The following is a 24,967-nucleotide window of genomic DNA, read 5'->3' as shown; positions in this document are numbered from 1 at the left end:
GTTCTGAAGAACCCAGGGGCAGGACAGGAATAAAGACGCAAATGGACTTAAGGACACGGGGAGGGGGAAGGGTAAACTGTGACAAAGTGAGAGAGTGGCATTGACATATATACACTACCAAATGTAAAACAGATGGCTAGTGGGAAGCAGCCGCATAGCACAGGGAGATCAGCTCGGTGCTTTGTGACCACCTAGAGGGGTGGGAGGGAGACGCAAGAGGGAGGAGATATGGGGATATATGTATATGTATAGCTGATTCATTTTGTTATACAGCAGAAACTAACACACCATTGTAAAGCAATTATACTCCAATAAAGATGTTAAAAAAAAAAGCACTGATGTCTTAGATGAATGAATAAAGGATATGTGGCATATGTATACAATGGAATACTACTCAGCCATAAGAAAAGAATGAAATAATGCCATTTGCAGGAACGTGGATGGACCTAGAGATTATCACACTAAGTGAAGTAAGTCAGACTAAGACAAATATCATGATATCACTTCTACGTGGAATCTAAAAAAATGATACAATGAACTAACTTACTTACAAAAAAGAAACAGACCCATAGACACAGAAAACAAATTTATGGTTACCAAAGGGGAAAGGGTGGGGGAGGGAAGCAGGGATAAATTAGGAGTTTGGGATTAGCAGATACAAACGGCTAATAAATAAAATAGATAAACAACAAGGTCGTACCTTAGAGCACAGGGAATTATATTTGATACCCTGTAATAAAGTAAAATGGAAAAGAATCTGAAAAAGAACGTATATATATGCTAAAGAATATATTTATGTAAAAACTGAATCCCTCTGCTGTACACCAGAAACGAACACAACATTGTAAACTAAACATACTCCAAAAAAAAAAAAATTAAAAAAAAAAAGCACTGATGTCCTGACAGGCTACAACAGATGAACCTTGAAAACGTTACGCACAATGAAAGAAGCCAGACGTGAAAGGCCACATACGGTATGAGGCCATTTAAATGAAATGTCCAGAAGAGACAGAGAGCGGATGCGCGGCTGCCGGGGGCTGCGCCATGATGCCTGTGGGATTTCCTTTTGGGTGATGAACACGCTCTGGAACTAGGTAACGATGACGGCTTTTCAACATTGGGAAGAAGCGCCACGGACGCGCACGCTCAGTGGGTGAATTGCATGGTGTGGGGATTATGTCTCAATGAGCTGTTACGTTACGACAAAAACGAAGACGCTGCTGGTAGAGATGGATTGAAAAGAACCCACTGTGCCCATGAGTGCCCACCAGCCAGCGGTACGACTGGAGGACAGCTGAGGCCCAGACGCCCCCACTCAGGCCTGAGGTTGTTGCGCGCCCCCCGTGCTGTCCGGCCGTGGAAGCAGCCCGTCATCTCCCAGCAAGGACGTCCAGACCAGCCAGAGGAAACCTTGGCGCTTTCTCTCCGCAGGCCACCATTTTGAGCCCAGGCCCGCCTCCCTGGTGGGGAGCCCTTGTCCCCACAGGCTGGTGGCATCTGGTCCCGCCGCTGATGGGGCTGCCCACCTCTCACCCTCGCCTTCCCCACAGGGGCCTGCTGGGCCGCCTGTTCTAGGAGTTGACGGTGGGGGGCTGTAAGTCACCAGCGCCAGCTTCGGACTTCTGCTCCAAGGGAGAAATTCTCCCCCTGCCCCCAGGGTGGGGATCGCTGTCTGCGGCTCGCCGGGACCGGGGCGGTGGGACACACGTCTGGCTGGGAGGTACCGCCCAGAGAGGAGCCTGCTCCCGGGTGCGACGCCTCACAGGGGGGTTCACACTTCATCGCAGCCCCAAGGCGGCCGTGGGAGGGGGCTCGGCATGGCAGGCTTGCAACACCCAGGGGTCACCCTTCTCCACCCGCCCCCTCCCCGTTCGTCCTGCTGCTTGTCCTGCGGCCCAGAAACGTCCCCACAGGTTCCATCCTCCCCGAGCATCGGCCCCATCTGCCCAGTGCAGAGGTGGCTCTATAGGAGCAAAAGGGCCCCTGGGCCGCCCAGCCAGAGGGGGCAGCCACGTGGTACGCGTGTCACAGGCAGGGACACAGCCCAGGACAAAGCTCTCAGGGTAAAGCCAGCTCAGGGCTCCTGATCTCACCCCGCCCCTCCCCAGGCACACCGGCGCCAACACCCGCACAGGCCTTGCTCAATCACCGCCCACAGTGGCCGAGCCAACCTGTCTACAGACACCCACGAGGCCACCCAACAGAAGCCAGTGTCACCAGGCAGATCCAGGTGGACCCACTCAGAGGTCTGATGTTGGGGGTCCTAGGGAGCCGACCACCACGTACTCTTCCTGCAGGAAACTGTGTCTCCAGCCAGTACCCCGCCCTCAGTGAAGCCTTCCTTCCCCGTCCCACCCTCGCCCAGGTGCTCCTCGCAGCCAGGCAGTCTCCCGGCTTCATCTGGCAGCTATGCACACAGCAGAGGGGCCCCCATCCCCAGCGGCCCTGGAGCCCACCCTCTGGGACCACGGGGAAGGCAGCACTGCAGGCTAAGGGGACAGTCACAGCCCCCACCTGAGCACCTGAGCCCATGGCCAGGACCAGACAGCAGATGCTCCCTGCCCCCTGCAAAGAGGCTTCTTAAAGATGGGCATGTCCCTGATGGAGGAAGTGCCAGGGGGACAGAGTGACCAGAGCTGCCCCTTCCTTCCCTCCCACCTCCCTGGGTGCTGCACAGGCCTGCAGGGCCCGGCCTGGCGCCCAGATTAGCTGGCCTCACTGCTCTCTTGCTGGGCCTGCGCTCCACTTTATACAGTCTCAACAATGATAACTGAACAGGGCTTCCCTGGTGGCACAGTGGTTAAGAATCCGCCTGCCAGTGCAGGGGACACGGGTACAAGCCCTGGTCTGAGAAGATCCCACATGCCACGGAGCAACTAAGCCCATGTGCCACAACTACTGAGCCTGCGCTCTAGAGCCCGCGAGCCACAACTACTGAGCCTGCGTGCCACAACTACTGAAGCTTGTGCGCCTAGAGGCCGTGCTCCGCAACAAGAGAAGCCACTGCAATGAGAAGCCCGTGCACCACAACGAAGAGTAGCCCCCGCTCACTGCAACTAGAGAAAGCCCACATGCAGCAACAAAGACCCAACGCAGCCAAAAATAAATAAAAATTAAAAAAAAAAAAGATAACCGAACAGTGATGTGTGTGGTTTACTTTAACCACGTGTCCCCCCCACGTAAGATTCACGAAGCCACAAACCTCAGCCATTATGCTCACTCCTGTGCTGCCACATTCGGAGCAGGGCCTGGCACGTGGCAAGTCCAAGACTAAATGTTTGCTGAGCGAACGAAGGAACAAACAAAGGAATGACGCAAATCACAACAGCCAGCGTTTGCTGGGCTTGCTTGCCCCAGGCGCTATTCTAAATGCCTTCCGCGCACCAACTTAGGGAACATCACGACAACCCTATACGTCAGGTATTGTTAGTTTCCCCATTTCACAGATGAGGAAACTGAGGCCTACAGTGCTTTTGTCACTTATTATGGTCACAGAGCTAGTGAATGGCAGGCAGGGTGACTCCACAGGCCAAGAAAAGGCTAAAAGAAGTATAGGTTTCCTAGAGCAAAGACCCAGAAAGCGCCAGGTGCTGGGGTAGCGCTCTGAGGCCTCAGGGCTCCAGCGCTTCCTTCCTTTGGGTGCTCTCCCCAGGAGCTGCTGGGAGGGGATCCCACCCAGCCATCTGGAAAGGCCTGTTGAGTGCATTAGCATCTTAGTCTCCATAAACTCCTGAGAAAAGGAGCCTGCAGGCCAAGCCTGGCAGGCCAAGCTCTTCAACTCCAGCCGCCAGGCTCAGCATGGGGTCCAGGATTCCAGGGCCCTCTCAGGATTACCTACAGCTCCCTCAAGACACCGCTGCTGATGAAGGCAAACCCTGGCACATCAGAGGCCCACACACCTGGTGCCCCAGCCAGAGGTTCCAGGTGGACTGATGCCAAGCACGTATCAAAATGTCCATCCTCATCCTAAACCTCCACCTCCACGAGGCCCCAGCTAGAACTGACAAAACCCCCAGGGGCCTCAAAGATGACTCCCCACTTCTCGTACAAGTGACTAAGTTGACGGAGACACTGTTATTAACCAGCTCAGGAAATGTGGGTGAACAAAAGAGAACAGGACAGCGATGGGTCTGGAAACCAGATACACGTACAGAGGCGGGTAGACCTTGGAGAAGAAACTGCCCTGGAGAAGATGTCAAAGATACGGCTATAATAATAATCTTGAGAAAGAAGAACAGAGCTGGAGGAATCACACTCCCTGACTTCAGACTATACTACAAAGCTACAGTCATCAAAGCAGTACCATACTGGCATAAAAACAGACACATAGATCAATGGAACAGAATAGAGAGCCCAGAAATAAACCCACACACTTATGGTCAATTAATCTACAACAAAGGAGGCAAGAATATACAATGGGGTATAGAGTCTCTTCAATAAGTGGTGCTGGGAAAACTGGACAGCTACATGTAAAAGAATGAAATTAGAATATTCTCTCACACCATATACAGAAATGACTCAAAATGGATTAAGGGCCTAAAAGACCGGAAACCATAAAAGTCCTAGAGGAAAACATAGGCCAAACATTCTTTGACATAAATGGTAGCAATGTTTTTCTGGATTCGTCTCCTAAAGTAAAGGAAATAAAGCAAAAGTAAACAAATGAGACCTAATTAAACTTAAAAGCTTTTGCACAGCAAAGAAAACCATCCAAAAAAAAAAAAAAAATGAAATGATAATCTACTGAATGGGAGAAAATATTTGCAAATGATAATGACATATAAGGGATTAATATCCAACATATACAAACAGCTCATACAATTCAACATTTAAAAAAAAACCTGATTAAAAAATGGGCAGAAGAACTGAATAGACATTTTTCCAAAGAGGAAATGCAGATGGCCAACAGGCAGAGGAAAAGATGCTCAACATCACTAATCATCAGGGAAATGCAAATCAAAACCACAGTGAGATACCACCTCACACCTGTCAGAATGGCTATCATCAAGAGGAACACAAATAACGAATGTTGGCGAGGATGTGGACAAAAAGGAACGCTTATACACTGTTCATGGGAATGTAAACTGGTGCAGCCACTGTGGAAAACAGTGTGGAGGTTTCTTGAAAAACTAAAAATAGAACTATCATATGACCCAGCAATTCCACTTCTGGGTGTATATCTGAAAAAATCAAAAACACTAATTCAAAAAGATACATGCACCCCAGCGTTCATAGCAGCATTATTTACAACTGCCAAGATATGGAAGCAACCTAAGTGTCCATTAACAAATGAATGGATAAAGAAGATGTGGTGCATGTGTATGTGTGTGTACACACACACACACACACACACACACACACACACACACACAATGGAATACTACTCAGTCACAAAAAAGAACGAAATTTTGCCATTTGCAACAACATGGATGGACTTGGAGGGTATTATGTTAAGTGAAATAAGTCAGACAGAGAAAGACAAATAATGTATGATATCACTTAAATGTGGAATCTAAAAATACAACAAACTAGTGAATATAACAAAAAAGAAGCAGAAACAGATATAGAGAAGAAACCAGTGGCTACCAGTGGGGAGAAGGAAGGGGGAGGGACAAGATGGGGTAGGGGATTAAGAGGTACAAACTCTTACATATAAAATAAGCTACAAGGATATATTGTACAACACAGGGAATACAGCCAATATTTTATAACTATAAATGGAGTATAACCTTTAAAAACTGAATCACTATATTGTACACCTGTAATTTATATAATATTGTACATCAACAATACTTCCATTTTTAAAAATGGCTATAAACGATAATGGTTGAAAAAGATCCTGGGGTCCTGGGGACCAGGACCACAACAATGATTCATTCAACAAATATTTATTGAGTACCTATTACTTAGTAACAAACAAAAAGAAAACACTATAGGCTTAAAATCAGTCTGAATGAAAACAGTGGTGGCACATAGGAACATGAAGTTCATTTATTCAAATGTTTATCAGCCTAAAACTTCCAGGCAGATTCACAGTAGTCCCTTACATGCAAGGAAGCCAGTCTGGCACAGCAATTCAGGACTTTTGTGTATGTATCACAAACCTGTTTTAGAAGCTGTTGAAAGGTAAGGACACTCTCCCTAAAAAAAAAATACACATGAAGACAGACACATGCAAATAAATTTGGACAATCTGGGGGGATTCATCAAAGAACCTCTAGCTTTCTTTTATTTTATTATTTTTCTATTTTATTTTTATTTGTTTTTGGCTGCGTTGGGTCTTTGTTGCTGCAGGCGGGCTTTCTCTAGTTACGGCGAGCGGGGGCTACTCTTCATTGCGGTGGCTTCTCTTGTTGTGGAGCACGGGCTCCAGAGCACAGGCTCAGTAGTTGTGGCACACGAGCTTAGTTGCTCCGTGGCTTGTGGGACCTTCCCTGACCAAGGCACGAACCTGTGTCCCCTGCACTGGCAGGCGGATTCTTAACCGCTGCGCCACCAGGGAAGCCCACCCTAGCTTTCTTGATGAAATTAATTTGGTCTAATGAGAACTTAGAATTTAATCACATTATCTCTGAATTGAACTTCTCAACATACAAAGATGTTCTGGGTTCCATGGTGAGAGAAGGGTGAGAAAGAGTTTAAAAAAATGATCAGGGAGGGACTTCCTTGGTGGCGCAGTGGTTAAGAACCCACCTGCCAATGCAGGAGACAGGTTCGAGCCCTGGTCCGGGAAGATCCCACATGTCACGGTGCAACTAAGCCCGTGCGCCACAACTACTGAGCCTGTGCTCCAGAGCCCGCGAGCCACAATCACTGAAGCCCACGTGCCTAGAGCCCCGGCTTGGCGACAAGAGAAGCCACCACAATGAGAAGCCTGCACACCGCAACGAAAAGTAGCCCCCGCTCGCCGCAACTAGAGAAAGCCTGCACGCAGCAATGAAGACCAATGCAGCCAAAAATAAATCAGTAAATAAATAAATAAATTTATTTAAAAAAAAAAATCAGGGAATCCCATGGCGGTCCAGTGGTTAGGACTCTGAGCTTCCACTGCAGGGGGCATGAGTTTGATTCCTGGTCAAGGAACTAAGATTCCACAAGCCACGTGCCACAGCCAAAAAAAAATATTTTTAAATAATAAAAAATTTAAAAAACGATCAAAGGCGGGAAAAGAGGCTATGAACAGCTGGTCTCCACTCCTGAGCCGGAGGAGAAAGCTGCGAGCCGGGGGTGGGGGTGGGGGGTGCGGTGGGGTGGGGGAGGGGTGGGGGGGTGGGGGTGGCTCAGGGATGTAAGGGGTGCCATTCTCTGCAGGGCTTTGAAACAGAATCCTTTCCCATTTACCGGATTCCGCTTTTCCTTGTGTCCCTGTTAAGCCGGCCAAGCCACTACAAACTCCCCATAAATGTCACAGGGGAACTTCCTGTTCCCTTCTAAAGATGGAAACTGACTATAAACGACCGAATTTTGCAAATTTGTGCAGTCAGGGATCAAGGCGTGAATTTTTAAAGTGCACATGGCTCATCTAATTTGGTAACTAATTCCAAATCGAATTACACTTCACACTTTGTACAGGGCAGGAAGCGTCTCCCCGAAGTCTGATGGGTAAGCGTGAGGCCAGAAATCTGAGACTTTGCCCTCTGGCCTGAAACCCAGCTTAGAAATCCAGCACAAAGGTGAAGGCCTCTGCAGAGAAAGCCAGGGTTCTGCAAATGCAAGGGCTGCATCTCTCCCCGCTGGAGCCCCAGCTCTTTCCCAAGAGGAGACCCAACATGAAACTGCAGTTTTACGGTTTCTGTGTGAGGAGAGATTGGGTGGAAAGAGTTCCCACGACCCTGCGCCCTTTGCAGGACCTGGGAGAGGTCACGGCAGGAACAGCGCCGTTCTCACCCGATTCTATTCATTCAGGGGCCCAGGGCGCCCCAAAGTCCTGGAGGGGGGCGTTCTCCACTCTTACTGCCTGCCCCTTTCTCTCGCCAAACCCTTTGAAGCAAACTTCTTCTCTTTTGTCCAGGAAAGAATCTCAAGCAGCTCTTCATTTCTGCCAACACGGTTTCAATTGGCGTCGGTCTTTAGAGCCAGATTTGGACAGCGTCCAACTCCGAGCCCGCCCCCCCTTCTGGAAGAGGCCCCTTCTGTTCTCTCATTTCCAGCCCGCCTCCCGCCTCCTCTTCCAGCAGAGCTCCTCACCCGGGCTCAGCGGCCTATTGAGACATCAATCTTTGGTCAGAGCAGGCTCCAACCTGCACTCCATCCCATTCACTTCCTAAAAAGCGGCCTGCAGTGAAGGCCAGGGAAGAGGCCTCCGACTTCCTGTGTCAAGGGATTTATCTTTCGTTTCCTGTTCCACCGCCCACTCACCTCGCAGGATCAGGGAATGTGCCCCTGAGCCGCCTCCCACCCCAGGGAACCTTCCAGCGTGATGGGCCCCTGCCCCAAGGCAAACCCAGAATCTGGCCCTGGCCAGCCCGCCCACCGCGTCCAAAGCGGCCGGCCACAGAGATTCCTCCGTTGATTCTTGGCAAATGCTTGCCAAGTTAAAGAGAGAAAGAAAAGATCTCCCCCCTCTGATGGGTGGAAAGTAGCCATTTGTCACAGGGTGGAATTTCCTCTTATCAGGGATGTCCCCCTGGGGGGGGGAGGGGCAGAGCATCCCTCCCCCAGCCCCCTCTGCTATCAGCAGGACTGTCAGCAGATGCACACCAGAGCTCCTTGGCTGGGGAGGCTGGGGGCGCTGGGGGCTCCACCTCCCGCAACTGATGAGATCATTTAAAATAACACGAACTAGACAGGGGTCTCTGGGGTGCAACAGGGCGTCCTGCTGCCAGGGGCTAAGTAGGAAAAGAGCTTTCCCCTCAAAGGTATCAAGCAATGCCCTTCTCCTGTGCAGATCCGTCCACTCAGGCTCCGGGATGCTGCCTAAGGTCTCCCCAGGTCCTGGTCCCTTCAGAGAGGCAGGGGCTAAAGGCAGGGCCAGGGAGGGGGACAAGCGGGGAGGGGGGAATTCCTGGGACAGGAGTGGAAGCCTGACCCATGACCCTTTAAGGAGGCAGGACACTTCGTACCACTGGCTGGAGGGTCTGGGAAGGTTGTGGGGGGGGGAAGAAACGAAGGGTCAGCAGCTCTGGACCATTTAGAACGATGTCAGCCATCCAATGGCAGTCCCAGCTCCGGGCTGATGTGACCTGGGGGGAGCTGGAGTCATGTCCCCCCACCACCACCACCAGCCCAGCCAACTCCGGGCAGCAGGTCAGGAAGTGTGCTCATGGCCTGGGAACCTGCAAGGCCCCTGACATGGCTCCCTCCGCGTGCGCTCTGCAGACAGCCCACCTGGACTGTGCCCACCTGCCTGCAGGGCTGCTCAGAGCCCTGCCTAGCGGGAAGACCCCACTGCTCCCCGCCCCACACAACCTCGAGCCCCTGTTCTCCCAAGGAAGCCACTCAGGGGAGCGGACGCGCCAGAGCAGGCCTGTGAAATCTTAGGACACACCCTGAGCCACGACTTCAAACGCTCTCTGAGGTGAGGGTGAGGATGGATGGCCCGCCTATCCAAGCAGCCTCAGAGACACACACCTCCGCCTACCACAGGCTCACTCCAGAAGAAAGCAGTGTGTGTGGACAGCTCCCTGGACACCCCTTGGGAGACACGCTCATCACCCCTGAACCACTGCCCGGGGGAGAAGCTGGCTGCGGGCAGGGTGCACAGACACCCCTGAGCCCCCTGCGGGTTGGACACCAGAGCGAAGCAGGAAGGGCCCAGCTGCCTGCGGCCCCTGCGTGCCCCCGCTGTGCGTGAAGCTTGGGTGCATCTCTGGGCTTGGGGCTCTGGCCAGATGGAGCCGCCCACGCTCTGAAGAGCAAACGCACAGGGGTCACCCCTCACCCCAACTCGCAGGGATGCAGCCCTGACGGCCCAGCTTTTCCTCTGCTGATTCTCCTCTGTCTCTGGTTATTGGTTCCCAGCCGCCTCGCTGGCTCCTCCTCTACCTATCGCCCATCCTCTGGGCATCGAATGCCAAACTCTGTCCAGATTCATACACCAGTGCCAACCTGACCGGTCCCCTGAGTCCATCATGACTCAGCAGAGATGTCCCGCTATGGCAGGCCCCCTGCCCAGAACTGGGTACCTGTGGCCCCTGCCCTAGGGAAGTCTAGATGTCTCCCACTGAACATGCCCCAGACTGAACTCTGGACCTCGAGCCTACCCTCCCCACCCCACCCCCTCCCCTGTGAGTAATGGCATCTCCATGCATCCATTTATGACAGCTAGAAATCCAGGGGCCAGCCTTGGTCCCCCCGCCGCTTCCATCTCCCCAGATCCAATCATCCACCCCAAAGTCCTATCAATCCGAATCCAACACACATCTTGCAGGCAGTCGCCCTGCCTCCCTCCCTCCATGGCTCCCACAATCCAAACCATCGCCATCAACTACCCTCCCCCGCAGTCCAACCGCTCAAAGCACCAGGAAGGCCTGTTTAAAAGAAATTAATTGCATCATCCCCCTGGCTTGAAATCCTAACTAGTTCTCCCTGCACCTGGGAAAACACAAGATCCCGAGGCCCCAGAATCCTGGGGCTGGGATCCTGTTCCATCCCAGACTCCCTGTGTGACCCTGAGCAAGTAACTTAACCTCTCTGTGCCTCAATTTTCTTATGTGTGAGATGGGATAACAATACTTGCCTCGTAAGAGTACTATGAGGACCAAACCAGATACTTACAAAGCACAGAGAATGGTGCCTGGCGCTGTAAATGCTCTAATTTGCTAATAAAATACAAGCACATGCCCACCTCTCCAGTTTTGATATGTGCACCATCTCCCTGGCTCCTTTCTGCGGCTCAAACAAGCTTCCTCAGAGAGGTTCTCCCCCAGCACTGCTCAGGGGGGCTCCCGCTGGGTCCCGTGGTTCTCTTCCGGAGTGGCCCTGCGCACAACTTGAAATTGCAGATTTTATCCTCCTCTGCTGAACGCCTGGGTCTGTCTCCTTTGCTGCTCACAAAACCTTACACATTCGAGCGCCCAGTAAGTAAGATGTTGAATGAATGAATGAATGAATGAAAGGTGAGCTCACTGCCCTTTCCTCCTGCCCTCCTCTCTTCCCAGAGCATCGCGGGGCCGGCCACCGCTCCCGGGTCAATCCAGGTGGCGCCTCTCCAGCCCTGGCCCCTCCGCGAGGTTCCCGCAGTGCTGGCCTGCATCCTTTCCCATGGGCTTCCCCCTCATTCGGCTTTCCGTGTGCAGCAGCGTGTGAATGAGATGTGAACAATTTCCGGTTTCCGTCCTCCTTCTGCAGTCACAAAGCACCTCAGCGGAAGGATGGATGGACATCCTGGGACAGCTCCTGCCCATTCAGGACATTTTGCTCAGGAAACAGTCAGTGGGGGGATGGAGGCGCCCACTGGGGCGGGGAGACTGGGTGGTCCCTAATCCCTACCACCTGCCTCACCCACCCCTAACTGGGGCTTCAAGGCACGTGGGGTCTCTCCCAGAAGCTTGAGGCAGGCAGGGCTGGTGTGCAGGGAGCTCAGGCCCGAACACCTGGACCCGCCCTGGGCTCTGTGCTGACTCTGAAACCTCAGCCACGCTGCACCCATGCTGCAGCTGGCCTGGCCTGCCTGGCTGGGGCTTTGGCGAGCAGTGGGTCCCCTACGTGAAGTGGAAAGGCTACCAGTCACTAGGTATCCGTTAATTTGCTGTCCAGCAGTTCAATGTGACATATCACCAGCCCAAACTTAAGAGTGATTTGGCCAACTGCCAAAGGGTATTAAATCGAGACACAAGTAGGGGCCGGGCTGGGCCATCAGAGGAGGGCTGACCCTTGGGCTGGCCTGCGCACAGCACTTTACAGTTTACAGAGCGCTCAGATTTGTCCTTCCCTGTCCTCGTCCTCACATCCTTCCTTAGAGTCTACATTTCCTGCTGTAATTAGCTGAGACTTTTGACATCAGACCAAAATAACAAGGGCTACAGTAACAACACGTTCTCCTACAAGTTGAGACGAAAGCTAAAGGAAGGAGCACGCCTGTCTCCAGGGCCTCCCACACTTGCTGGGACCCAGCAGGCTCTGCCCTGCCCGCAGGCAGACCCCAACCCACCCCCCGCACCCTCCGCATCCAGAGGGGACCTACTGTGGATCGAAAACGCCCGGCGTCTTCCACCAGATCGATCTGTGCCACGGTCAGCACAGAACCAGGAGGGCCCCGAGGGTGGGAGCCTGTCCCCTCCCAGGTCTCCCCAGCCGGCGGCTCCGGGAAGGAGCCACATTCATATGGTAATTTCTGCCTGAGAACTGGTGAGAAGCAGAGGTCCCTCCAGCTGCCGGGCGGGGAGGGCCCAGAGGAGGAGGGAGGGAGCCCGGCCGCTCCGCCGCCTTCCCGAGACCCGAGACCGCCTTCCCGAGACCCGAGACCGCGCCTGTGGGCCCTCCCCAGCGCGCTCCCCGGCTGCGAAGCTGAGAGTGGACACAGCGGGCGCCCAGACGTGTGCAGGGGTGGGCCTTTCCTGGATGCACTTGTGCGGTGGTTTAAAAAGACAACCGACATGCATTCTCTCTACAGCTTACCTTTTCTGCATGTGATGCACAGAACGTCAGAAACGCTGCAGCATGTAGCTCCTGCAGATCTGGGAGAACTGCGGCCACCCTCACCCCCTCCTTGGATCCCAGAGGCAGCCCCCCACCCTACATTTCCACCCTCCCAGGAAGGAAACGCCTCCTACCCCCCCCACGCCCCCTCGGGGCCAAGGCTGGTGGAGAGAGGGGCAGGTCCCCCTGGGGGAGGGTACGCCAAACCCACCCACTCCTTCCATCGACCCACTTCCTCTCACACTTCGACTAGCTCACTGCTGCATGCTTCCCCATCTCCCTGGAAGAGGACACACAAGCCTTCCATTTCCCCTTTCTGCCTTGTTCTGGGCCCCGTGCAGGCAAAGGAAACTAGAAGTCAGCGACAGGCCCCAGCTGCGGACCCAACGGGCTTCTCTGCCCCCGCCCCGCCCCCCAACTCATCCATGCATTGATTCCACGTCGATTCATCCTGTTCCACGGATCTTGGCTCTGGACTCAACAGTGAAAACAAAACAACCCCCAGCAAATTGCACAGACACACAGATTCGAGACATGATATGCAAGATGCTCACAGCCACTGGGGGTGGGGCCCGAGGGACCAACAGGGCACCCCCGACTCAGTGCTGGTGAGCCAAGCTTTCCCCAGTGACCCCAAGAGAAATGAAAACACACACCCGCACCCAAACCTGGACACCAATGCTCACTGCAGCGTGATTCTAAAGAGCTACAAAGTGGGCACAGCCCCAATGTCCATCAATTGATGAATGGATAAACAGGATGGGATGCAGCCATCAAATGGAATACTATTCAGTCATAAATAGAAATGGAACATGGCCATGTTTACATATGGATGGACCCTGAAAACATCACACTAAGTGAAAGAAGCCAGACAGAAAAGGCCACCTCCTATAGGATTCCACTTATACAAAATACCTAGAATAGGCAAATTCATGGAGACAGAAAGCACATTCGTGGTTGCCAGGGGCTGGGAGCAGGGAGCTGGGAATGGAAAGCTACTGCTAATGGATCTCTTCAAGGGGTGATAAAAATATTCTGGAATTAGTGGTGATGGTTGCCTAACTTTGTGAATATACAAAAACCACTGAATTGTACACTTTAAAAGAGTGAATTTTCTGGAAAGTGAATTATTTCTCAATAAAGCTATTATCAACAACAAGAAGGCTGATGGCTGAGCTCCCCAGGGAATCAGAGCAGGGACTGTGTCCTCTGGTCCATGGCCAGCCCCCAGCACTGACCCAGCATCTGGCCTGCGAGGCGCCCCGGCCCCTTACAATTCCGCAGCCCAGGTGACTTTGGTGACTTCTATACCTGCCCAGCCTGCTCCTCAAGCCACCAGTGCTCATAAGGATGTGAATTTTTAAAAAGGGCCCTCGGTGTCATGGGCTGGAACCTGTCAAGTCACAGAATGACCCGGGAGCAGGCCCCTTTTACAGACGGAAGCCGTAAACCTCACCCTGAAAGGAGGGGGAAGTGGAGACAAAAACACAGACCATAAGCAATCAGAAAGGTTGAACTTGGCTCATCCTGAATCCCTGGGCAGGAGGGACAAGAGGGGAAAACCTCTGCTTCCCAAGACACCCACTCAGACCCCTTCCACATACCTGAACCAGCGGGGTGCAGCGGCCCCCCGGCAGCAGAACTCAGGCCCGGCACCCACCTGCGGTCCCGCCCGACCGGTCAGTGGCTGAGTCTGGTCAGCGACTTCAGCGCAGGCCCGGAGGAAATGACTGGGGGGAGCCGGAGCTGCTGGGGGGGTCGCTGCCGGATTTCCTGGGCCCTCTTGGTAGGAGCCACCCCAAATCTGCTAGAAGCCCAAGTCCTCTCCTTTCCCTTCCCAAGCCCTAAGGATGCCAAACAAGCCACAACTAGAGAGAATTCAGTTCAGTCCCACTTTTACAGGGTTATTAGCACAGGCCGCAGAGGGAGACGGGCCTCTGCGTTGCTCAAGAGCAACTTTAATTATAACTTTCACACTCGGGTCTCCGGGTGCCCCGTGGTGTGAATCAGCTCTTTACTCCCCAGCCGTCGTCGGAGAGCCCCACGAGGAGCCAGCTCAGGGGGCACCCACGGAGGGGGGTTTACCTCTCCTCCACCCACCCCACAAAACCGGAGGACCAACCCCCCCCATCCCCAGCTCACATGCCTCCCCACAACCCGACGAACTGGCAGCAGGCTGAATGCAGAAACTGAGGTGCACACAGAGGTCTCCCGTCCTTCCCTCCGTGGCCCACGGGGGACCTGGCGCCCAAGCACAGTGGCACCCCTTCCGCACAGGATTGTTGAGCAGGTGCCCCCAAAAGCACTGGTGGATGAACGCACGAGGGAGTGAAGGAGTGAATGGGGACAGAGGTGGCTGCTGGCGCATGGTGGAGGGGGGTCCCAGGAGCCTCGGGGAGACGGGACCAGGCCATCCAGTTTCACAGCGAGCCCTGGAGGAGGCTGGGGAGACAGGCAAGACTTTGGAAAGATGGAAAAGGACAGCTGAGGAACTTTGTGTCAGGCAAGCAGGAGGCGGGCATCTGCTGAGCGGGTGCCGTGCCGGGGTGGCCCTGCCGGAGGTGAGCGATTTGAGCAGAAGCCGCCACATCGGCCCTCCCCCCGCTGCCACCTGGACACGCAGCCCCACACCCCCCGGGTCCCCTCCTCTGCCCCGACCGCGCTCCTCACTAGCACTCCAGCCCCAGAGGGTGGCCGTGGAGGCGGGGTGGACGGCAAGCGGCCAGAGACGACGGAAAGGCCCCTCCCACCTGCCCTCAGCACCTCCCGGGCAGCAGGTGACACAGTGGAGATCCTTCTGTTTTCCCACTTTTTAAAACAGCTACACTTAAACCAAGGGCAAACAAAAGCCTCGTAAAACGTGTTCTTTTTCCCACGAGGAAAAGTCTGGGAGGATGACATTTTGTCGTGGACACGTCCCGACCTACCGTTCGCCTCGGCCTTGGTCCCCACCTCCGTCACGTGGGGAGGGAGGGAGGGAGGCAGCTTCAGCAGTTGGTGACAAAGGTCGCTTCAATGAAACTCCTCGACATTAAGACTGGGGGCCCTGGGCACCTGGCCAGAGTAAACCTGGCCAGACAGCGCTGGTTGTGGGGTTTGGGGCCTGGCAGGCTGACTGCAAAGCCACCGGGGTGACCAGAGTGACATCAGCAGAGCATGCGGTTTGCAAAGTGGCCGCAGTGCCTCTGCTCCGGGCCCTCCGTCACCGCAGGGCCGGGGGCAGATGAGTGAGGCCAATAGGTGGTGCATTGCCCACCTGCTCCCCCATGGGGTCTGTGACACCCCCTCCGCCCTCTGCACCCCCTGCCCACCCTTGGCCCCCACCGACCCCCAAGCTACAGTCAACAACGATTCTCCCTCTGACTCAACGGGGCCGCTATCCAGCGGCCGTTTGTCTCCGGGGCCCACAGCTGACCCCCAGCAACGGGCAGCTCTTCCTCTGTCCCTGGCAGACAAGGAACAAAAGACTGGGATCCTGTCCTCACTCCCCTACGGCTCCCCCAGCACCAGAGCATGGGGGCGAGCCTGGGGTCATCTGGTCCAGTCCCCTGCCCCGGGAGAATGTATTCAAATCATGGAAGAAATGCTGCTCTTTGGTCCTTTATCTTTAAAAAAAAAAAAAAGGCTCCAAGGAGAGCTTGTATGAAGAGAGCAAAACAAATGTCTGTTCTTATAAGGCCCTCTCGAGTTTGTCTCACAGAAACCACAAGAGTATTTGGACAAAAGATGAAACGCTGCAACCACGCGGTGCGCGCATCTATTCCGACAGCAACCGAGCAAGCACCTGGGGCGTCCAGGCCACCACAAAGACCAAGAAAACACAACCCAAGTGCACAGTCCAGGGAAAGACACACGGACAGGAGGCGGACGTCCCCACCTGGTGTGGGATGTCCTCCACGCAGGAGGGAAACTCACTTTCCTGCTCCCAGGAAAGGAAAAGCTTATCTGCTGTCAGAGCCCGGTGACAGGCCTGGTGACAGGCCTGGGAGATAAGATAAGCGATAAGGACCTGGGAGGCTGGAGGAGGTACGGGCACATTCCACCAGGGACACCAGCAAGGGCGCTCTTCCAATGCCATGGGAGTGACTGCCTCACTGGGCACTCAGTGCCTGGCACTCACAGAGCAGGAGAGGGGCTGGCATCCCTTCTGGGGCACATGGCCCCAGAAGGGGGTGCTGCACACCAGGCGCAAAGGAACAGAGGGCGGGGCACCCCAGCGGCTGGTGGACCTCCTTCCCTGTGGGGGTCAGCGTCGGTGACTGAACCCCAACCCGGAGCTTCCGAGGGCGGCCTGGGTGCTCAGGAGCTGACCTTTCACCCCACTCCCAGCTTCAGGAGAGCGACAAGAAATTTGGTGTTTCTGCTATGATCCGGCTACCAAACCCAGATTAAAGGGTTTAAAAATCGCATTTAAGCTGGAACGGCCTCCCTCCAAACCACAGCCCAGCCCCGCACCCCAGAAGGGCGGTGGGGTGAAGCTGCCCCCACGAGCTGATCATTAACTCTGCTCTGAAGGTGGACCGCTGAGTCCAGATGAGGACAAGTGGCCACACAGGCCCCTGCAGAGTTGGAATCAAAGCTCCGTGGGCCTCTCGGGATTCAGCCCTTCTCCACAGGACACAGATAAAAAGAGAAGAGAGTGGCAGGCTCGAACCCCACCCATCCACCCACGCCCAGGGCGAGATGTTCCACCCGCCACCTCTGCCAGCCCCCAACAGGGCTCCTGGTGAGCCCGCTGGGAGGTGGGCAGGGGGAGGGCTCGCCAGGTGGGGCAAGGCGCCCTCCCGGCTGTGATTAGACCTGCACCGTCGCCGGGCCCCCAGTCTGCTCACCCAGCAAGCTCGCCCTCGGAGCTGGCTGTGCCCGGCTGCCACCGCAGGAGTGCTCCTGGGAAGGCGTCAGAAGGCTCCACTGAGCTTCTGAGAACACGTCCCTACCTGTCCCAGGAGCCAGGCTGGCACACAGTGAACAAATCAAAGCCCGGCGCTGGGAGGCGGAAGTCTGGGAAGAGCGTCCCGGCCACGGGCTAAGAGTTCTAATGGAGTCATCTTCCCCGAGACTCCCCTCCTGTGGGGAGCTGGGCCACCGGGATCTCCGCACCAGGCCACATCCAACCCCGCAGCTTTCTGAAGCCCGGGGGTATCAGTGGTCTAAACCAGGGCTGGGGAGAGGAGGGCTGAAGAGAGGGATGGGCGGGAACAGCAGGTGTAGAAGGCCACTGCAGAGGACCCTGGCCAGGGACCTGGGGTGGCCAGCAAGCGTCTGTCCTCACTCTCACACGCTAAAATAAAGTCCTCCTTCCTACACACCTGGCCAACGGGAAAGTGAGGGAGCCCAGAGCCACTGGCGGTATGGGAAAGCCAGCCCAAGAGTGAACCGTGCAGGGGGTGACAGGCTTCCTAAAACAGCCTAGAGACCTTTGACACCATAGGAAGCTGGCACTGCTCCAGGCTGGTGGGGGTCTCTCCTTCTGCCGAATGCATCTCAGCCCCTAGGAAACCTCTTTCCTGCAAAGCTGCCCTATCTGACCAGAGCAGCTCAGGCTGGTGGTGACACAACAGGAAGTGGGGCGGGCACGGTGGCCCGGGGGATCAGGGAGGGGGTGGGGAGGCAAGGCGCCCTAGGGACCCTGGTTACCCTAAGGGGTTCTGGGCTTCTGGGGTGAAAGCCCTTGTGAACCCCGTCCTGGAGGCCTGGGGCAGTGGGCCTGGCACTCGGGGGGTAACCCCACGGGCCCCACAAGGCTTGGGGTTGGTGGGACCCAATGACAGCACTGTCTGTGTTCTGCCTTTTGCCTTCCCCCTTCCTATCAGAACAGGGCTCTGTCTCCTCCATCTCAGATGCCCGGGGCCCTGATCCTCCCCACGTGCCAGCTAAACCGGACAGCACCCTGATCACGGTGCCGGCCACGAGGTGCGGAGTCTGGCGGAAATGCAGACACAAACCCGTAGACCCAATAGTACCGCAGGTGCCACAACCCGGAAATGATGGGGGCAGCAGGGACGCCCAGGAGGGGTGGGCGAGGGTCAGCGACCAACGCAGGTCCCCCGAGACGGGCGTAAAGAGAGGTCAGCCACAGAAGTGGCCCCCTTCCCCAGCCATGTCTTCACCCAGAAGGGACCCAAGGGGAGAGCGGTGGGAATCCCCCCTTTCCAAAGAGGCGTCATGCGGATGCTGGCTCCCCACCCCCAGGGGGTTAAACAAACTTGTTCTTCTTTCTCTTTCCTGAAAAGGAGCCCCCAGGTTGCCAAAGAGAAATGACATTTGTGTAAACACCCATGGAGGCCCTAGTTTCAAGGCAAAACAACAATGAATGAAGGGCGGGGAAAGCACACACAGTTATGAGGACACAGGGCCTTTCTCTCCCTCCTTCCCAACAGGTTTTTCCATGCGGGATCCAAACTGAATCCCAACGAGGGTGCTGTCCCCATGGGCCAGAAACCCGCTGTATGCACCTCTGCCGGGCAGCACACTTTTCTCCAGGAAAGGAATTTCAAACGTCTCTTTGGTGAGCAGAGATGCTTCCCCAAACCTCGGACAAAAATGCCAGCAGATTTCACAGCAGAAGGAAAGGAGGGAGACCAGGACGCAGGGCAGCAGCCTGGAGGCTGAGTCAACACCCAGGGGACATTTGGGATGAAGTTTCAGAGCAGATGGCACTGCCGGTGAAGCACCTCGGCCCTCCAGCTTTGGTGCCTAGGGTGACGTGCCGGGCTGGCTGTGGGATTTGAGTCTGGGGGTTCTCCCAACTTCTTGGCCGGGCCGGAAAGCCCCTCGGAAGGCACGTCCCCGAGAAGCCGCTTCCTCACCCCTGCTCCTCAGCACGGCGTGACGACGTGGTGGACGCCCTCGCTCCATCCTCCAGCAAAGCACTCGCATTCCAGCCCCCCGCACCGCCACCCCTCCACCGCCCCCCGGCCCGCTCCCAGGAACATCGCCCACATCCCAAACACCTCCCAGGAATCCAGACACGCTGCAGCAGAAACTCCCCAGATCGCAATGCCGGCCGCAAGATCTCCGATTCCGGCATTTCTAGCATCTGTTGAAACTAATCTCCAGCAGGTCCTCGGAGCCGCCTACCCCTAACGGCTGACCATCTGGACGGGACGATTTTAAGAGGCAGCGGTGGCCAATCCGCAGATCTTCCCAGCCCTCCTGGAAGTCAGGGAAGCCCCTTGCGAAAGGGAAATGGGCTCCAAGAAACTCCTGGCCGAGAAGGACTTAACCACTCGGGTAGCTGGCCAAATATTTACAGAGACACGGCTGTGGCACACAAAGCCCTTCTCTTCTGCTCCGCGCCCGAAAATCTGGGCCCCGAGTGAAGACCGAGATCCCACCGTCCCGCTCCTGGGGCCCGGGGGCTGTCCCGCCGGCCGGGGGGCTGGACCCGGGGGCCCCCGGGGAGGCGCCGCTCCCGCCCGGCCCTCGAGGGGGCTGCCGGGCAGCCGGACCACCTGAGGGGCCCCTGCAAGCGGTGCGAGGCTGGAGGGAACAAAGGGAGCGAGGACTCACCCAGCAGCTGAGTCGGGCTGCGCTGGCCGCCTGAGAGCGCGGCCCGCCCACCGGGTCACATGGCTCGGAGCCGAGCAGAGGATCAAAGAGGCTTTGTGGCCGAGGAACAAGGAGCCTCCCAGAGCGCGGGCCCCGAGGTAGGGAGGGACCGCGACGGCCTCCCTGCGGAGGGGGCAGGGCGAGGGGCTGCCGAGGGAGGGGGGCAGGCGGAGAGAAGGGGCGCCCCCGGCAATCACCCCCGCCCCCGGGTGCCTAGGAAATGCCAAGGAGCCCAGTTCCCAAGCCTGCCTGAGTCACCCCCAAAGGGAGTGACACGGTCCCCGGGGAAGGAGTCCGGGAAAGAGAGAAAAGGAAAGAGGCTCACCTGGCCAGCCAGCCAGGCTGCCCTGCTTTCCCAGCCCGTGCGTTCAGGGCGATGCCAAGAATCTGACGCTGCCCACGGGCACCCTCTCTCCCCGCCGCCCCGCCCTCGCTCCCTCTTTGCCAGGTGCACCCCCCCACCTGGTCCTGACCCCGAGCAGCTCGGATGACAGGCCGCCCTCCCCAGGAGGTCCAGGCTTCCTGGCAGCTGCGGGTGGGAGCACAGCCAGCCCTGCTGTGCGTGCGGAGGTGGCAATGACCCCGGGAGGGAGAAGAGAGGAGCGGGCAGGGGCTGGGGAGGCAGAGGTGGTGGCCAGCTCACCCAGAGCTCTTTCTTCTTCCTGGAGCCTCAGAGCTCCGACTCCGATCCGGCTCCTGCCTCTCCAGCCCCTCAGGGCCTGGGAATGAGTGACGGAGTCTCCTCCTCTCTCCCCTCCCTGCAAGCCCCTGGGAAGTGCCGAGACCCCCTCAGGGGATGGGCTGGGTGGTCCCCAGAGGAGGGAGCTTGGGATCGACCCTGTTGGGCCTGGGCCTGGACGCTGGGATCTGCCAAATCCAGCCTGTGTCACGACCTCTGACCCCGAGGGAGTGAGTCACTCCCAGGCACAGGCGGGGCTGACTGCGCTCAGGCCGACTCCCACAGGAGGAGAGAGCTGCGGGGGGGCCAGTGTGGGGGTCTTCCTGGGGCAGGGAGTGGTTATTTCAAGTGCACAAGAGCCTGAGTGACACCTGGGAGGTCTGTCTTAGGGCCAGTGACACCAGCCAGTCCATCCTCCTGCCTCCGGGATAAAGACCTCCAGCCTGGCCCTCGTGGGCCAGGCCACACCCAGGGTTTCCCTTCCCAGATGCCCCCGCGTGGTGGGTGGTTAAGGCCCCAGGGCACCCGCCCCACCAGTCAAATGGGCAGGCTGACCACGTCCACCACCATGTCCCTCAGCAGCCAGCTCACCCCAGCAGCGGCCACTCCCACCCCTGACAGCCAACTTGCTCCCCAGTGGCCTCTGAGGTCTTGGGGTTTGTCACAAAGGCTTCAGGGGGCTGTGTCCCACACCCTTCCACACCCGCATGTGGAGTGGCCATGGAGAGCTGCTGCCATGGGTCTCCAGGCACTTGGCCAGAGCCGGGGGAATGTCCGCGGGAGGGACTGCATGTCCGGAGCCCTCTTTCGCATCTCAGTGGGCACCTCAGTGGGCGGGAGGCCGTGGTGGATCCGAGACATGGGCCTCAGAGTCAAAACGAGATGGAGGCCCCTTCACTCGAACTAGTTTTGGCCCACTACTCAACATCTGCTGGCCTGGACCTTCCCCATCTGTAAAATGGGTGTAATCAACTCCAGCTGCAAGAATTAAAGTGAGATGTGTGTCCAGAAACAGGAAGGGCGGCCACTCAAAAAATACAATTCCCTTTCCTCCAAGGAGGTGATTTCCTAGGCAGAGAGTGGGGAAGGCCCAGCCCCTCCTGACACCCCTGCCCAGTGGGCTGGGCCCTCATCACTGGGCCCGAAAAAGCAGCTCCAGGAACCAGCACAAAGGAGGCCAGGCCAGGTGTCAGGGTTAATTAACACAGAGCCTCCGCTCCACGCCTGCCCCCGCAGACGCCTTGACCCCCAGCGCTCCCCTTGGAGCCTCCTTCTCATCTCTGGCCTCACTCTGTCCCCCAGCTTTCTGGCCCCAGAATCCACTCCCAGGGCCCACCACCCCTTCCTGGGCGCCAACCAGTTGCTCTCCAAGCCCAGCCCTCGCCCTGCCCGCCGTCTCCCCCAACCCCCAGATCTCTGGCCCAGGAGGCAGCCTGGGTGCTTTGTATGCGTGACAAGCTCCTCTCGTACCTTCCCCTCACTTGTCACTGACGGCGGCCCCCAGAGGACAGGAGAGGGAATCCCCGCGCCTGACAAGCCCCCCAGTCCAGGGGCTTTTCCAACACAGCACATCTGCCCCCCGGAACCGCTCAGAGCCCACTGCCGCTCAGCACACACTCGGCATCTAGAGAGAGCAACCCAACCCGACGCCTGCGCAGCTGCCCATCCAATCCTCTGGCGGAAATGGAAGGCCGTCCACAGACGGGCCAGCCACACACATAATTTTAAAGTTTCTAGTAGCCACGGTAAAAAAGTAAGAAGAAACAGGTGACGTTAATTTTAAAGCACTTTACTTCACCTAAAGAGCTAAAATATTATCAACCCAACATGTAATCAACATAAAAACTTTTGAGATATTTACATTCTTTTTTCTTTCCGTACCAAAATCTAGCATGCATTTTCTACTTACAGCACCTCTCGATTGGGACTGGTCACATTTCAAGTGGTCAGGAGCCACATGTCCTGGACAGTACAGCTCTCGATAGCCTCAATTTCATCCTGAGATGACACCAGATCCTTGGAGGGCCGTTTATCTGGATCATTTTTAGCACCGTGTATGCAGCCACGCGGGGGGTGGTACAGGACACACAGAAGCATCTACTGTGAGATACTGTTGAGGCCACTGATCCCTACATCACAGTGTCCCCTTTCTGGGAACGTACGGGGACATTACTCTCAGATTCGACCGTCAGAAAGAACAGAGTTTCTCCTAAGCAGTCACTTTGCCAGATGAGCGCTAAGCGTCCGTCAGACGGTTCCAAAGATGTCGGTTCCTGCGACTGCCAACACCCCCCCTTTCCAGGGTTCCCTCACTTACCTGGCTCACAGGTGCTCAGGCCAGGATGCACCCCTGACTCAAAAGCAGCGGCTCACGAGTGAGCTGGGCTGTTGGAACTTCCCCGGGAGCGTGGAGCCAGGAACCCTTCCAGACACCCGAGCTACTGCAACTTGTGCTCCTCCGTGCACAGGCATCTAAGGCACCGGCCTCCCCGAAGTACCTCAACATGCTTCTTTTTATTGACTTCAAAGTCACACAGAATTACAGTGATTAAAAAACAATCTGTAGGGCTTCCCTGGTGGCGCAGTGGTTGGGAGTCCGCCTGCCGATGCTAGGGGACGCGGGTTCGTGCCCCGGTCCGGGAAGATCCCACATGCCGCGGAGCGGCTGGGCCCGTGAGCCATGGCCGCTGAGCCTGCGCGTCCGGAGCCTGTGGCCCACAGCGGGAGAGGCCACAACAGTGAGAGGCCCGCGTACCGCAAAAACAAAAAAACAATCTATAGAGACAGAAAGCAGTGGTTGCCAAGGTGGGGGCAGGCGTTGGCCGGGGAGTGACTGCTTCATGGATATGGAGTTTCCTTTTGAGGTGATGAAAGTGTTCTGGAACTCGGTAGTGGTGACGGTTGCACAACAATGTGAATATGATCACGGTAGATTAAAGAGAAAAGAATTTAACGTGTCCTTTTTTCACTTGAGCCAGTTTCTTCTCCCGTTTTAGACCTTAAAACCAGAAGGGTCCTGAGACAATTCAGGAGCCCTGGGGGATGCTGAATCACGCCCCCTCTTCCTGGAACCTGTGAATGTTACCTTACATGGCAGGATGGACGCTGCAGAGGTGACGAAGGATTGTGAGATGCAGAGATTACCCCGATTATCTGGGTGGGCCCCAAACATAATCACAAGGGTCCTTATGAGAGGGACGCAGAGGGAAAACTGAGGAATATAGAGAAGATAACCGGGTGATGCTGGAGGCAGAGTGGAGTGATGTGGCCACAAGCCAAGCAGTGCCGGCAGCCACCAGCAGCTGGAGGAAGTGAGGACAGACTCTCCCCTGGAGTCTCCAGATGGGACCAGCCCTGCTGACACCTAGACTTAGCCCAGTGACCCTGATTTCAGACTTCTGACCTCCAGGACTGCCAGAGAATAAATCCTATTGTTTTAAGCCACTGAGCGTGTGGTAATTTGTTATAGCAGCCACAGGAAACTCATATAGCCCTGCAGTCTGGAACTCGACCCGTATATGTTAGGATGAAGAAACAAACACTCAGAGCTGGAGGGAACTTACTCCAGGCCATGCATCCATGAGCGGGACCCTTCCCAGACCCGATGGGGTGTTAAGTCAGGTTTTGGGGGAGGGAGTTGGACTCACCCCCACAAAACTAAGGAAGCTCCCCTCACTGGGCACCAGCTGACGTGCAGTGGAGAGGGGGGTCCCATGGTGTCCTGGACAAGGATGCTGTGGGCCGTTTCCACCTGCCCATGAGCAGAGCCCACCATCCCCCCTGGGGAACCCCCAACAGAAAGGTCGCCAGGGGCGGCAGCACTGATCAGATGTCCTGCAGCAGGATCCTACTCTGGAAGCCACAGAGGGGTAGTCGGGGCTCCCACCTGCAGCTGGGCCAACTGGGTGAAGAGCACAGCAGCCTCTGCGGGAGTCACCCGCCCTGCAGGACAGGGGCACTCATGTGACGCCTGAGACGGTTGCTCTAGCATGCAGCAGCGGCGGAAGGGGAGGAAGTGGTTACACAGCATCCTCCCTCCCTCCCTCCCTGTCTCATGCACACTCACACTCACGCACACACACATGCACACACATACTGCCCCCCCACCCCAGTTCCCAGGTCCCGAACGTTCCTCCTGCCAAGCCCAAAGCCCGAGCA

At 56.1% G+C, this 24,967-nt stretch overlaps 1 protein-coding gene across 4 annotated transcripts in view; it reads right to left on the bottom strand.

Annotated features, from left to right (window-relative positions):
* Positions 1–24,967, bottom strand: part of SEPTIN9 (septin 9) — a 165,401-nt gene that overhangs the window by 19,647 nt on the left and 120,787 nt on the right. Inside the window, exon 1 of one of the 4 annotated variants that reach the window (XM_027080817.1) lies at positions 20,092–20,253. The exons of the other annotated variants lie outside the window; for them this stretch is intronic. The gene's annotated coding sequence lies outside the window, so the exon portion shown is untranslated. Of the gene's footprint in view, positions 1–20,091; positions 20,254–24,967 lie in introns of those variants that run through there. 4 annotated transcript variants of the gene reach the window in all.

The sequence above is a fragment of the Aethalodelphis obliquidens genome, unplaced genomic scaffold, assembly GCF_003676395.1.
Source record: "Aethalodelphis obliquidens isolate GAN/ISIS:26980383/991018 unplaced genomic scaffold, ASM367639v1 scaffold44, whole genome shotgun sequence".
In the NCBI taxonomy this organism is placed as follows: domain Eukaryota; kingdom Metazoa; phylum Chordata; class Mammalia; order Artiodactyla; family Delphinidae; genus Aethalodelphis; species Aethalodelphis obliquidens.
Note: the sequence above shows the minus strand (reverse complement) of the source record. Positions and strands in the feature narration are given on the sequence as shown.